At 25.1% G+C, this 12,653-nt stretch overlaps 1 long non-coding RNA gene across 1 annotated transcript; it reads right to left on the bottom strand.

Moving 5' to 3' along the window:
• Window positions 1–1,797: 1,797 nt before the first annotated feature.
• LOC140919575 (uncharacterized) lies at window positions 1,798–5,148 on the bottom strand. Its single transcript, XR_012162269.1, has 2 exons — window positions 4,931–5,148; window positions 1,798–2,279 (listed from the first exon to the last, which is right to left on the bottom strand). It is a non-coding gene; the product is annotated as an uncharacterized lncRNA (long non-coding RNA).
• Between the last annotated feature and the right edge of the window lie 7,505 nt (window positions 5,149–12,653).

The following is a 12,653-nucleotide window of genomic DNA, read 5'->3' as shown; positions in this document are numbered from 1 at the left end:
TTTTTTTTGTAATAATGGATCTATTCCATTATTTATGTTAAGGCATAATCAAACTATCAACACAAACATTTACTAGTTGATCATCCACCCCTAGTGGTTTAACAAGAATAGACCTATCACTTAGCCAATTTTCATTCTACAAAGGGATGCTACATCCATTTCCACCACTCCACCAATACCTCGTCTGCAAAAGAGGTTTATAACTCAAAATACTCCTCCAAACATAGCTTGGATTCTGACCAATGTTAGTAGACAAAAAAATCACTCTAGGGAAAGTATTCAACTTTTAAAAGATGAGTGACAAAGTTGTACATGTTAGATAGCAACCTCAAACCTTGTTTACCAAGCATGGAGAGATTGAAAGCACTAGTGATTTTAAAACTCATACCTCTATCGTGTTTATGTATGGTGAGCTTGTTCCACTTTAGCCAATTTATGCCTCTATCATGTCCTTCATTTTTGCCCCACCAAAATGAATTCATCATTTTTTTAATCACATCCCCTAAAGCAGGAGGTAGCCAGAATATGATCATTACATAGGACATAATTGAAGGTGCAAACAAGAGAAGGGTGGTTGAATTGTGTTTGATAAAGTTGATAAATTTTTACGAATTTGATAAAGGTTCGTTGGTTTTTATGAATTACTCAAATAAGAAGCAATTGGATTCAGAAGCAGTAAACAATGAAAATATAATTAATTTGACACATATATTTATCCTGGTTCACCACTTACTTGGTTACATTCAGTCTCTTCATTCACAAGGCTTTAATCTACTAATTCAAATACCTTGAATTACAAAGCACATGACCCTCTAAGTCAGTCTTCTCAAACAGCCTAACAACCCCCATACTTTTGAGGAACTAACCACTTTGATCCTACAAACCAAGTTTTCTCCTAACAACCCCAGATTGAAGAATGAACTATACCACTATCAGGTTGGATACACAATTTTGGAACTTGAGTAGTTGCTTCTAACAAAGTTGATAATAATAACAACTCTCACACTCTAAGAAAATAACACTCAGAAAATATTTCTAACCTGAACAAGTGTTTCTCTCTTTGAACTCTAAGATGAATTGAGAACTTTGAGTTTGAGTTACTCTTTTATGTTTTTCGATGCTTTTCTCCTTCAGCCTTGAATGTATATTTATAGTTAAAATTTGGGCTTCAATTTAGTCCTTGTTTAATTCTGAAGATTGATTCTGTTTCTATTTTGTGTAGATTGAGTTTGTAAATTTTTCAAATAAAATCTTCTTCAAATCTTGACCATATCTTATCTTCAATTTGGTCAAAGATTTTCTTTAATTATAAATATGAATAAAATTTTATTTTAGATTTTCATCAATTATAAATTTGAATCAAATCTTATTTTAGATTTTCTTCAATTATAAATTTGAATCAAATCTTATTTTAGATTTTCTTCAAAAACATGAATCTTTTTTCATACTCTTTGAAGTCAAATATATTGTTTTCATAAAATACTTTTGTTAACATCAAAATTCTAAATGTAAAACCAACTTGGTTCCAACAGGAATAGCTTTGAGAACCGATTTAATTCAAACTTATCGACCTGCTCAAAAGAGACTTTTATTACACCATGTGTTGATCTTCCACCATACACGGTCTTTAATGAATCTAAGAGTATTGTTTTACTTATACCAATCATTAACGATAGTCTCTAGTATTTTCCATTCCCTAATATTGAGCACATACCCAAAAGGTTAGTAATCATACCTTTCAAGTCTTCAGTTCACATTTCTACTACAAAACACCTTAGATTTTTGCAAATTTATAAATTGACCTAACGTGACTTCATAAATTGAGAAAATATTTTTCATAGTTTATGTTTCTCTAATAGATGCTTTAAAGAACAATAAGCAATCATATGCAAACAAAAAGTGTGAAGTAACTGAGGCATCACAATACACTTTGACTCTACAGAGGTTACCTCAATGTTTCACCCTTCAACACATAAGATGAATAGATACGTCGACAATGGATCACCTTATCAAAGACTTCTTCTTGGGATAATAAGACCAACACAGTCATTATTCACTAAGACATTGTACTCTACTGACTCGACACATAACATAATTCAATTCACCCATTAATTTGCAAAACCCAAAGTAGTCAACACCTTTCGAAGGTAAACCAAATCAATGTGATCATAAGCTTTATCGATATCCAGTTTCAATGTGACGTCACCAACTCACCACGAGTATTGGTTTTCATATGATGAATAATTTCAATTGTTGCCATTGCATTGTCAAGTATGGACCTATTTGGTACAAAGGTTGATTGGTTATCAGATACACATTTATGCAGAACATGTTTTAATTTGTTTGCAAGAACACTTACCACAATCTTATATATCACATTACGAAGAACTATAGGTTGCCAATCTTTCATGATCTTTTGTTCATCACCTTTTGAGATTAGAGCTATATTGGTAATATTTATTGTACTAGGAAATACTAGTCATAAGCCAAACACAATATTCTTGATAAATTTTACTACCACAGAGAGACCAAAAATGCTGATAAAATCTTGGATTCAAACCATTAAGCCTCAGACACTTATTTGTAGATCATTGTAAACAAATCATTGTTTTGCCATAGAAACTTTCCAAAATAGATCATTGTAATTGATTCAAGGTATCTTGATATAAAGACAAGGAAGTAGAGGATACAATGATCAGAGCATCTCTTACGGACCTTCAGACAAGTAGTAAATTCAAGATGTTCATCAAAGGATGCACAAATACTTTGTTTTCTTCATAACATTGACTTTCATCAAAACATACATCATAAACTACAATCAAAGATCAAATATGCGATGTGATGATATGATTATCAGAGGCAGACGATCACTTATCAAGCTTATTAGGCAGACAAACAGAGCATAATTGTGTACAACAGAGGCAACCGAAATATAACGTATCATGTATTTCCAGAGTCACCAGAACCATAACATTGATTGCATTATCGAAGTCAACCAAAACAAAGTGTAACTTGCATCACTAGAGGCACGTGTTAGAATGCTTTCGTCAAACTTAGAAAAAAGCAAAGTTTTGTTGTTCATTTGTTTTAGTCCAATTATCAGATTATATGGCATAAAAACCTATAAAATTCTTGACCTGGTACATGCTTAGTTAATCAAAACGTTAGTGCATTAAATTATTCCCACAAATTGATTTTGTTATCATCAAAACAAGTAAGATCATAGTTCTTCAAACAAACTTGATTCTAACATTATCTGCATTCGTAGAAAAAACAGCTTCTTTGAATTCTTCTATTAGTTAAAGAGCAAGCAACTTATCATTATCTTTTGCATCAATAACATGTGAAAGAGCATTCAAAATACGAGCATGAACGCTTTGTGGGTTATGGTAAAGAGTAGTAAAATAGTCTCTAGTAACATGACATAACTCACTATGTTCGGTGAGCTGATTGCCATTACCATCTTCAAGAAAAAAAAATTGATTTACCTTGCGTCTAGATATCTTAAAATTAATCTTAGATATTTAATATTGATTTGGATATATTTAAATATAGTTGAGTATAATTCATTTTATCTTTTAAATGAATTTTAATTTAAAACTTAAGTTTGTAATTTTTTATTTTAAACGTAAACTTGTAATTTTTAACTCCAAATATAAATTTTATACTCCAATTTATTGTTCAATTGATTTTTATATAAATATATCTAAACATGAACAACTTTATGTTTAACTAACTTTTCACTAAAATTAATTTTATAAAATTCATTGATTTAAAATTAATTTTTATATCACTCAACCAACAATCAAACTCTTTGCTTTATAAGTTTACGTGAATCCTTCTTTTCATAATTTTACTTTATATCATACTATTTAATTTATCAATAATACTCTTAATTATTTATTGAGAAAAAAAATAAAATTTAATAATAAATTATTAAAAAGTTAAATAATAATATAAAAATAATTAACTTTATTGATTGTCTTAGTGCTTAAAAGTCACAAAATAAAAATTAAAAAGGAATAAAGAGTACTATTTACATATATTTTGGTAAAATCCTATTTAGTATTTTTTTTTTATGACTAAGAAGAATCCTACGAAAGTTTATTCATATAATTAATAATGTTTTTTTCTACTCTTAAAAACTCAAAAAACATGTATGGAATTAATTTTATTTTTATTTAATAAATAAAGTAAAAAAAGACTAAATTTATTATTTTTTAATACGCATGTCCAAGAATCATAAAAATGACTCACGATAATAAAAATTGTTAAACAAAATCTAACAATCTCTAAAAGTATTTGCTTTGACAATAAATATAGCATCACATCATTTTATTCTTGCAAATTCAAATTTACTTATATATCAAGTATCAACAATATTATTATTATTATTATTATTATTATTATTATTATTATTATTATTATTATTATTATTATCCATCAACACAAAATAGAATATTAATAAATCATAACACATACTATAGATGGCAGAGGAAAACTATTATTATTCTCCATCATTTTTTTTGAAACATGTTTATTATTAGTAAATATATATAAAAAACAATTAACATAAAACTCAAACATCAAAGATATAGAGAAAAAAGAGCAAATATGAGCACACAAAAAAACAATAAGAAATCCTCGTTTACTTTTTCAACATTTTAATATGAACACAATAAAAAAAACAATCATAGTTTTTATCATGTTGTAAAATAAAATAAATCAGAAAATAATCAAACACATTAGGACAAATATAAAAAGAGGAAATCACCCAACGTCAACAATCATGACATCAACTCAATATCAACAAACATAAAACAATCATAAAATCAGATAAAATCAAAAAATTATTTCATCAACACAATAAAAAAAAATCAAATGAAATTAGGGCAAATATGAAAAGAAGGAAAACAGTAAAAAACTATACCTTGAGGGTGACGGTGGAGAGGAGCACGATAGTGGCAGTGGAGAAGGAGAAGAGAACATTAGTGGAGATGGGGATGAAGAGGAGAGCACGGGGAGAGAAACACGGCAAGTTGATGGTGGAGAATGAGAGAGAAAGGTGAATAGAAAATGACAAAAAATAAGAAAATATTTATTAATTTTTCTCAGACTATAAACGAATTATATCAGATTTGCATTAAACAAAATATTACAATAGGATAAGACAAATGTATCATTTTATCATGTCCATTAAACGGGTCTAAGAGTGCGTTTGATGACCACATAGAGAATTGGTATAAAGCTGGATAAGGATATGATAATATATGATCGGATAATGACAATATTAAACATTATCATATCCTATGTTTGATATACACATGATAACATTTTATTTTGTCATGTATTTGATACACATCTCATCATGATATAATATATATTATATTATATTTAATTAATAAAATTACCATTGTGATCAATTACATATTAGTTTTTTTTAAATTAACTTATTATATTTTAAATATTATAAATTAACAAAAAAATTAAATAAGTAATGAAATAATTTTATATTAAAACTATCAAAATTTCAATTAACTTTCATATTTTTATAATTGTAAATACTAATTTATTAAATTATATAAAAAGATAAAACTACCCTTGTATAAAATCATAAACATTTTTTAAATTGATTATTAATATTTTATTTCAAAGTTTAATATCAAATTCTATTAATTATGTTTCTATTTGATTAGATTTACATTTTTATATTTGATATTATATTTTATAAATTATTTCTATGTTTATGTTTTATATTTCAATTTATATTTTAAATTATATTTTATAAGAGCAATTGAGTAAACTATCATGCTGGTTTCTATAATCTAGACCATATTTACGATAAAACTTTTAATTAAAAAGACAATATATGATAGAATTCTGAATTAACTTATAATCAAACACTTATAATATGATAATTTATTCCTATCACGTCTCTTATTATGTCCATCGAGCCCTAAAGTTCAGGGATAGAGGGAGTAAGTTATAACATACTACTTCGTACTATGTAAAATTCTATTGTATAATTTTCTTGTCCTTTTTATAAGATTTATTTTCAAATTATTAGATGCATTAATTATTTTTTTACGAAAATACTCATAATTAAGTGAAATAATTATAAAATCATTTATCTCTCTCTCAATAATTAAAGAAGTATAATTTTGAAGAGAAAAGATACATTACATACATATTTAATTTAAAATATTTTTCTTAATTTTTGTGCATTGATGAAAAATTTCTTATATTTAGAAACATACTAATTTAATATATATGAATACGTTGAATTGATCAATTGATTTATTTATTTTTTAATCAACCAATTGATTTCATGATTTGTGATTAAAAATGTGAAAAACAAAATTAGTAATCCCTCTGTCTCAAAATGATTGAATTATTTGATCATTTCTCACATATTAAAAAATATATATAAATAAAAGATAGATGATTCTATTTTTATGAAATTATTTATGTTAAATGATATTGCATTAAAAATGATACAATCAAACAATATTAATTAAATGATACAATTAAAAAAATTATATTAAAAATTGAAAAAGTAATTCATCTTAAGATCAATTTTTTAATATTATGAGACAGAAAGAGAAGGAGTACTATACATCAATGTTATTATTTCCCAAAAGTATGTGTTTGCATCTTGATTCCAAGAACGACAAAAGCAACCATAATAACATCGTCATTCCAAGAATATTGGAGGCGAAGAGTTTATTCCACAAAGAGATTCCAAGCTTGGAATAGTTAATCGTGATTAGTGATCGCAACTTTGATAACAAAATTTCATTTATTTGGACCTATTACATGAACGGTAAGGAATTGGGCGTTGTCTTCATTGTTTTCTAAATCAACAATTCATTTTAATACATAAAGTCTGTAGTAACAATTTTTGATTAATAAATCATAGTTAATATTAAATTCATATATAAAACTAATTATGAGTAGTTATTAATTTCAACCTTGATTTATTTTGATGCCTCTAGTATAAGTGGATTTATATTTTAATCTCTATAAAAAAATTAAGATTTGATTCTGTAATATTAGATTTTTCCACTTTTAGTCCTTCATTTAACTTTGTTTATGTGAGTTTGGTGACTTGGCACGATAAAGTGGATTATTTTAGGTTTATTTTAATTCCATGTGCCATTTAAAATTAATAAACATAATTTAAAAACACAAACCGATTTAATTGACTGAAATTAAATGAATCAATAAATTAAAAAGATAAACTTAATTTTATTTCACACAAAAAGAAAATTTTAATTAGAAAGTGAAGAATAAGCAAGTGTTATATTCTTCTCTTCCACTCTTCTCCACGTTACAACATTGTACCATCAAATTCGTACAGTAGAACACCTAATTCATATATCATTAATAGTTAAAAAATTTAAATTTACTTTTAGTCTCGTTATTTTAATTGAAATATAACTTTAACTCCTTTATTTTTAAATATAAAATTTAAGTTTCAATGTTTGACAAATTTTAAGATTTTTTTCATAATTTAATTTAGTGTTTGTTTTTAATAATGTGTCATATTTATTAATGATGTGAAATTACGTTTAATAATATAATATTATTAATTGAAATTGAGCGGCTCAAATTCCAAATTTAAAAATAGAAGAGTTAAATATTGTTTTAGTTATAGGAGAATAAAAAGTTCATATAAGCTTAATTAGGAGAGCGCTATATTTAAAATGTGTATATTATGTAATCATATTTTACTCTTTCACTTTCATATTAAAATAAATATTCTCACATATTCCCTTTATTCTAAAATATATAAAAAAATAAATTAAAAAAATTTATTTATTTAATCTAAAATTTAAATGAAATACATCAATTTTTTTTAACCCATTTATATTTGTATTTTTTTAAATTTTAAATCATCGAAAGATCAACAAATATAACTTAAATGAATACTCAATGTAACAAACTCTTGGACCAACATCAATTTACACACACCTCACACATGTTTTTCTTAACCTCCCAATTCTCATAAGAAAGTGCGATGATTCGATTTTTTCGAAGTTTATTACATGATGCCAAGGAGAATGACCCCATTTGCATTTACTGCGACTCCTACTTTACAATTATGGTACCACAACAGTTTTGGGTCGCCACTGAATCTTTTAATTTAATTTCCAGCCCATTTATTTTGTTCAATCATTGTTAGTGGGACCACTTAGGGTAGTTAACCCGTCAGGGTCATAAAAATATGAACATGCCATTGCCATTTCCAACAAGTGGATATTCTTTGACCATTCAACTCAATTTAGACCTTATATTAATGAAAACGAATTTTAAATTAGATAAAAAAAAAATCAATAGAAGAAATGGAAGCCTCTTCACTTTTTAGTGGAAAAATGATTTTAGCTAGAAGATTAGGACATTTTTTTTCTTATTTGTTGAATTCAAAACTTATATATTTGGTGAAAAAGAAATCTGATGTACATAGAATGATTAATCTCATGCACTGCCTTAAACTCGTTTAATTCAAATTGAGTAAAAAAAAAAGCAAATACTTAAACATAGGAAAGTTGTCTTGAAATTAGTATATTCAATCTCTTAAAAATTTTAATTTTTTTTTTCAACACAATTTATATTAATTTATTTGTTAGTATATAATTGTGCTAAGAGAACTCATTAGAAAGACAAAAAACAAACTATTTAACTCATTGAAGAAAAATGTAATATTAGATTTTTTTTTTTCATAAATGTTCTTTAGGTGAATGGTAAATCTCCAAAACAAATTCTGCTACATTCAACAATTATAAATTAATTGTTCGTCATATCTCAACAAACATGTTTATATATGCAACCGAAATCAAAGCTAAGACAACATATTTAACCAAAATAGATAATTTGTTTATTAAAGAAATTTATTTAATATTCATATTTCCAAAACAATAGTTTTAAGTATATGATAAAACAGAAGAAAAAAAGAAAACTAGTGGCCTTTGCAAATTGCAACCTAGATAGGGTCCATTAATTAAATCCCCGCGTATAATGTGTGTCATGATTGGAAAGGGGAGTCCTTCCTTAATTATGTTCAAAATCTTTCTTCACGTCATGACAATTTGATATATCAAGACTCAAATTCCTTCCTCAATTATGTTGTTTTTTTTCTCTCTCAATATGTAATAAATATAGGGAGATTTTACATATTTTAGAAATTTTATTCTAATTTTAATAATTAAAAAATATTAAAATAAGTTTTTAATCATTATAAAATTTCAAAATTTTATTTTTAGTACTTACAAATTTTTTTTCCATTTTTTAGTCTCTAATTTTTTTTATTCACTTTAAATCTCTATCTTGAAAAAATTTGTTAAAAATTGATACTCATAATCTTAATAAAATTCCTATAAAATCAAAATAGAGACTAAAACTAAATAAAATTCTTTTGATAATTAAACTTAAAAGGGCATAATTTTGTAAGGACTAATAGTTTATAACGTTTTCTTTAAAAAGTTAATTCAAGTAGCTTATGAGTTTTATATCTTATTATTTTTTCTTCCAATTTTACTCTTACTATTGTAACCTAAATCCTTTTTTCCCCTTTATAATTTATTTATTATATTTTAAAATAATTTATTTATTATAATTTTAAATTATTTATAAATGATTTAAATATTAAAATAATTAATATTTTAAATTAAACGATTTATTTATTTATTTTAATTTATTTATTTTAATTTAAAATAAATAAAATAGATAAATAAATTAAAATACATTAGATTGATAAATTTTAAATTAATAAAAAGATTAAATTTAAATAACCACTTTTAAATTTTTTTTAGTATTAATTGATAAATTTTATTTTTAATTAAGAAAATATTTTTTATTTTAAGTTAATTGAACTACTAATTTTATCAAACACTTCAATTAATTTAACAGCTATCATATATATAAATTAATTTTATCAAAGAGAGTCTAAAAACATATTCTTTTAAAAATAAAAAAATTTAGGGCTCTTTCAATTATAAATTGAAGCCAAATGCAGTTGGATTGGATGTACAATGCTATCATAGCCCTAAATATATACTACAATAAATATAAATTAATTATCTCTCTTAAAAAATAAACCAATAAAAACTATTCAAATTATTAATAAATTTAATATTATAATTAACTTTTTTTAATTTTTATAATTTAATTCACAAATCTTAATTATATAAAAAAAATCTAGGATATATAATAGACATATTAAATACAATAATAATATCAAATGATAACGACTCATGATTCTATATATAGATACATGCAACCTACTATAGTAATTAATAGCAACAGTTGTATCCAACCATGCATCATATGGAAACCACTCGTGTGCATAGAGTTTGGACATTCTCCTAATCAATTATAGTATCATCCAAGTGACTACTCATATATAGCCCCCACTTACAATGAAATTCAATTGACACAACAACAAACTATGGTTCTAAATTTTCATGGATGAGAATTGAGAACCAATCAAACTCTATTGTCCTCTAGCAACCAATTCATGAGACTATATTAAATTTTATCGGTGAATATCATACTATATGCATTAATTGTAGGCCATCCTAGCTCCATTATTATTGAACCATTAATCCTCACTTAACTCACTCTTTGAGACGACATTTGTTAGGAGAAGGATCGTTTTCATAGACTCATGATTGTACAAAAAATAGATGTCATGCCACACTTCATAGATACCAATTAAGTTCTTGGTATATATGCATAATTCAATTTTCTCGTTTTGTTTTCACATATATGCATAGCAAATAATTAAAACAAATTTAAGGATATAACTAAAATAATGTTAACTAAACAAATTTTGAAGCATTAATTTAATATAAGTTGTTTGTATGGATACATTTTGAGTTCTTTATTGAATATAACAATGTTAATTAAACAAATTTTGTAGGATAAACTTTTAACATTAGTTGTTGTATGGCTACATTTTGAGTTCTAATTCTACAAGTGACATTGACTTCTTCCCCGCTCTTATTGAGAACAATATTTTCTTGGTGAAGATTTGATTCCAAAATTTATTAGTGAAGATGTCTTTTATAATAAGGTGATTGTAGATTTAAATAACTTTTAATTTTGTGCATGGATCACGTTCATGTCCTCCCATTATTTTTGTTTTCTTTGTCTATTTAAATAAATTTATGGTTTGTTGCAAATGATTAGTGATTAAATCGTAGTTTTCATAGTGATGCTAATTAATTATCTTACCATGACTATATTATATCTCCAATTAATATGATCACTTTCATATCACATGTTTGATTCATAAGCATCAATGCATCATGGAAATGATCACACTATTGCTTTATCTCTTGTATCAATGAAAATACCAAGAGTGCAATTAATTAACGAAAGAAATAATTATCCATTTCATTTGAACAATATCTTGTAGTGGAGCCCCAAATAGCCACCACAGAAGAACGGACATGCTAAATGTGTGTGAGGTTGCAATTATACAAATTAAGAATGAACATGCTTTAAGTCGTTTAAAATAATTTTATCTTTATTCAAAGTAGAACTCTTAAAAATGATAAAACTTTAAAATACAAATAAGTAATGTCATCCAATACATAAATTTTTTAAATTGAATCATTTTTTCTTTTCCTTTTATTAAAGAAAAAATGTTTATTCTCTCATCCTAATATTTTCAAATAAGTAATGTTATTAAAACATAAAATTTGACAGAAATGCAATACGGTATAAAATACAGGGAGATCACATATTGTATTCAGTAGCAATATATGTGACGTTTTATGTTTCAATAACATTACTCGTGTTATAATTGTTATCCAATACACAATATTATATTTATGTCTCATTCTGTGTCAAATTTTGTATTCCAATAACATCAGGCTTCTCAAATACATGCTGTAAAATACACCTATAGATTAATCAATCCGAATAAAATTATGAGTTTTTTGGAACAGATGGGTGAGAAAAGAAACTTTCAAAACAAATTGAACCTTTTTTTTTAGTCTTTCTTTCCTTTTAACGTTACAAGGTTGGTTGGTCCATTTTCTTTATGGGCTTTAGACCCAATTTCTTAATTTATAGTTGATTTGTTTTGTAAAATAAAATAGAGTTTTCTACTTGCTACCTATCACCTATATCTCCTCACCCTTCTTATACCCCTAAAGAAACTATTTTGTCCCTTTTACTATATAAAAATAGGAAATTTAATAATAGGAAATTTTAGAAATTTAGATATTTTTGAAATTGGATATTTCAAAAAAATAATGTCATTATTTTGAAATAAAATTTAATTTCAAAAATTTGAGTAAAGTTCTAAAATATCAAAATTTTCATCTTAGAAAGTTTCAAAATGTAAAATTACTTTTCGAAAATATGGTTTTTTAAAACTTTCAAAGAAATCATGTTTCGAATTTTTGAAAGTTCTGCAACTCTTGTTAAAGGTAGTTTCAAAAATTTCAAATGAATTCAAACTTAAAAAAAATTATGATTAAGTTGAAATACTGAAAACGTACTTTTTAAAAAAATTTTTTTGAAAGTTTCAAACAATACAAAATTTTTGAAATAGGAAAGTCCAGAAATAGGAAAATTAATTAATATTTTCGAAATAGAAAATTTTAGAATAGAAAATGTTCGAAATAGGAAATTCCAAACAA

Source organism: Cicer arietinum, chromosome 3 (genome assembly GCF_000331145.2).
Source record: "Cicer arietinum cultivar CDC Frontier isolate Library 1 chromosome 3, Cicar.CDCFrontier_v2.0, whole genome shotgun sequence".
Taxonomy (NCBI): Eukaryota; Viridiplantae; Streptophyta; class Magnoliopsida; order Fabales; family Fabaceae; genus Cicer; species Cicer arietinum.
Note: the sequence above shows the minus strand (reverse complement) of the source record. Positions and strands in the feature narration are given on the sequence as shown.